The sequence below is a fragment of the Pteropus medius genome, unplaced genomic scaffold, assembly GCF_902729225.1.
Source record: "Pteropus medius unplaced genomic scaffold, Ma_sr-lr_union100, whole genome shotgun sequence".
NCBI lineage: Eukaryota > Metazoa > Chordata > Mammalia > Chiroptera > Pteropodidae > Pteropus > Pteropus medius.
The window spans coordinates 5,275,482-5,279,589 of record NW_024356333.1 but is presented as its reverse complement, the minus strand read 5'-3'; positions in this window follow the sequence as shown (position 1 = coordinate 5,279,589).

The window sequence follows — 4,108 nt, the reverse complement described above, 5'->3', positions numbered from 1 at the left end:
CCATGGGCTGCTTGGTCCATGAGAGCCGCCCGCCCCCCAGCAGTGTCCCCTCACCTAACACCCCTGCCCGCCCTGCTCTCCCCCAGGGTGAAGGCTGGGTTCTTTGGGTCTAGTCAAGCCAGTCACAACTGCAGTGCTGCCGTCTCTCGGGAGAGGTCAAAGCAGACCTCGGCGAGGTGCCTGGGATGCTAGTGGAGGTGCAGGGGGTCGGGAGTGGGGCGCAGGCAGAGGCAATAGCGTGTGTCAAGGCCTTGAGAGAGCAAAGAGCATTCAGGAAACTGGAAGACATCGGCGTGGCTGGAGTGCGGTGAGCGGACGGGAGAGGACGGGTGACCCAAGGGCCTGGCGGGCTGATCTGGGACCTTCGCCTAAGCGCAGTGCTAACTACATACAGACATGCACGTGCAGCTTTGCGTCTTAAGGAGACCGCTGTCTGCAGTGTTAGAGACACAACCTGAGGAAGAGAGACAAGTGAAGGGCTGGTTGGGGTCCGGGGCCGATGGTGGTCCTAGGTGGTGGCAGAGGACTTGCAGTCAGGCAGCTGGAGGTCCTCTTTGGGTTCTGTCTAACGCCAGGTGAGTTCTTTAAGGCCCCTGGTGCTCCATTTTCTCATCTCTGTTGGAGTGAAAACTCCCCAACTCCTAGTCTTATTTTGAAATTAAAGAAGATCATATGAACACACTTGCTAAATAATAGACGCTTCAGGAATATTATTTCGGCATGAAAGGTGGAGGACAGAGGGGTCTCCCACGTGAGCTCATGCCAGTTAGGCTCGGCCACCACAAAGCCCTGACTAACGCACGTGCCCGCTTTCTCACACCGAGTAAGGTGGGCGACGCACCTGGACATGAGGAGGCTTCTCGTTAAGTCCGTCTCCACTGGGTTAAGGGTGGAGCCAGAGCTGCTTCTGATAATAGAAACGTCAGTGCCGAACGGCTGGCAGGCGCTTGGGACAGCAGTGGAGAGATGCTCCCGCTGGCACTCGCTGGGCACGGTGCTGCGTGTGGATTTAAACAAGCCGATCGAGGTGGTAATTGATAATCCTAGAGGGAGGGTACGTTCACACCGTGAAAGGATTTGAAACACAGTTTGAACTTAATCATTTGGGTGAGGTTATTTCATAGTTGACTGATTTAGCAAACTATTTTTAAAGGGTGCTAATTAAAAATTGCCTGAGGTTATCAATTTGCTGCCAGAACTGCAGAAAAATGGGCATGGAAGTGTTTCAGTCCAGCTAATTATTGAATAAGGCGTAAGACTCGATTACCATGTCGGGAATTTCTTAAATGGGCATATTTTCATTTGGAGCATATATATATATATTTTTTTTAATTTAGGAGAGGAGTTGTAGAAAGACCAGCATGCTGTTGTGTCTTCTGTGATTTATTTTGTCCATCATTAATTATGTTTAGTGTTGTTAGGACAATTCTTTTTACACACTGGACTGAGGAGCCTCGGGGTCCTGACCATGGCCTCCTAATTTCATGGGGTAGCACAGAAGCCTGAAACCTGAAGCGGATGATTACCACGTCTATCTCAGTCATCAGAGTCTAACGGCTTAGTTAGAGCATTCAGCACGCCGGGAGGGTGGTTGGTGCAATTCTTCCTGATGCTTTCCCACTTTCTTTTGACTATTCTACAAATTAGTTGTCTCCGGGAAATCTCAGAATCAGATTGTAAACTCCAAGGAGACAGGCACCACGTTGTCTTATTCGGTGCTCAGTTCCCAGTGCCGGGCATGCAGTAAATCCTCAACAAGCAGGTGTCCAATGCGGGAATTCACTCTGCCGGATGATGCACTAGGGGCCTGAGCTCCATCTCGAGTGCCAGGGACAAGACGCGGTGGGGTGGACTGGAGTCGTGGGCGTGTTTCCTTATTAAGTAGCGTGCTCCAGGGAGGCCTTGCTGAGAAGGTGAGATTTGAGCGTGGCGAGGATGCAGCCCAGGGGGGATCTGGGGAGGGGCATTCCAGGCGGGAATGTGACTGGCCGTGTTTGAGGAACGTGAGGGAGACCCGCGAAGCTTGAAAAGAGTGAGCAGGAGGCGAGGGTGAACCACGGGAGAGGGGTGATGGGCGCACGGGCCAGATCCGCCGAGCATTTTGGGTCCATGTGAGCCCTTTGGCTTTTTTCCTGAGCCAAAACCGCAGGGTTTTGAGTAGAGAAATGCTGTGGTCGGGCATTGCAGCTGTGCTGGGGACAGTTAGGGAGAAGGACAGAGTGGAAGCAGGCACCACCGCTGGGCGAGCGCAGTGACTCAGGTGAGAGACAGTCGTGGCTTGGGCCAGGTGACAATGGCGTAGGTGTGAGAAGTGGTCAGATTCCGAGTGCACGTCGAAAGCTCCGCCAGCCCAGTGGCCTGTGAGAGAAAGGGGAGACGGGAGTGGCCCGGGGGTGTGGGCTGGAGCAACCGGAGGGACGGAGGGACGGGGTTGTGTCGCTGAGATGGGAAGGCAGGAGGTGGAGCAGGCTTCGGGGAGCACAGCCCAGGGCTAGTGCTGGGCGCATTCGAGGGTGACGTGCAGATGTTGACCGAGGGCACAGTGTTAGACGAGGTCAGTGAGAGTGAGCAGAAGGTGATAAACAGAGGAGATGGCGCCTGACGTCGCAGATGTCTGCTGTTGAGGCCGGAGGAAAAGCGCAGGGCAGAGAGGAGCGGCCAGCGGGTCGGGTGGAGGCGGGAGAGAGCGGTGTCCTGAGGTGGGGGGCCGAGCGGGTGCAGCGTGTCGGGCAGCCGGGCACGTCGCGTGCGATGGTGGCTCCAGCAGCGTGGACGTGGCGGTGCCCGCGACGAGCCCGGGGTGGCGGTGGGCAAGGGGTCATCGGGGCGGGTTCAGCGGGGAAATGGAGGGGACTTTGGAAAAAGTGCATTTATCCAGAAAATTTCGAAAGGAGTTTCCTGCAGAGAACAGAGGCACCAGGTGGTAGCCGTTAGAGGGAGCGGGGTCACGAGAAGAATCTGCGTGTTTAAGATGCTATTTCTTTCTAATGCTGGTGAGAATGACCCAGGGCAGCGGGAAGGGGCAGCGGGAAGGGGCAGCGGGTTGCGGCCGTGCAGCGCGGCGGCCGGGCGTGGCTGAGGCCCGGGCGGGTCTGCCCTCCGGTGAGGCCCGTCGTCGTGGGCACATCATTGTCTCCAGCTCCTCTCAGGTGCGGGGGAGGCAGAGTTGGATTTAATCAGAGTCCTGGCTTTGCCAGGTGAGCACAGCGAGAGAGGCGAGGGGACACGCAGGGGCGTGATTACGGTGACTGAAATCTAATCGGAGGAGGAGATGCTCAGTGTTTTAAGATTTAAAAAAATTTTTTCCGTTGCAGCTGGCGTACAGTATGACATTGGTTTCTGGCGTGGGCGTAGCGGCCAGACGTTTCCACGGCGTACGGAGCGATCTCCTGAGAGTCGAATTCCCGGCCGGCCGCAGCGTAGTTATTACCGTGTTATCACCTAACTCCCGCACCGTGCATTCTGTCCCCGTGACTGTTTTTCTATCTGGCAGTTTGTACATTTTGATCCTTTCTCCTTTTTCACCTGTACCCGCAACCTACCTCCCATCTGGCGACCCTCGGTGCGTTCTCTGCATCTATGCGTTTGTTTCTCTTCTGTTTATTTTGATTTTGGGGTTCCACATATATGTGCCATCATATGGCATTTGTCTTTCTCGAACTTATTTCACTTAACACGGTGCCCTCTAGGTCCATCCATGTTGCTGCAGATTTTGATAAAGTTTCATTCTTTTTACGGCCGAGTAGTATTCCATTGTATATATGTAGCACATCATCTTTATCCCTTTGTCATGGACACTTATCTTGGCTACTGTGAACAGGGTTGCAATAAACATAGGGGCGCATAGATCTTTTTGAGTTAGTGTTTTCGATTTCTTCAGATTAGTACCCAGAAGTGGAGTTGCTCGGTCGTATGGTAGGTTAATTTTTAATTTGAGGAATCTCCACAGCGGCTGTACCAATTTGCAGTCCCACCCACAGTGCACGAGGGTGCCCTTGTGTCCACGTCCTGCCCACCGCTCGTTTTGTCGATGACTGATGATAGCCATTCTGACAGGTCTGAGGCGATAGTGTAGTTTTAATTCCTCTGATTACTGACATTGAACGTC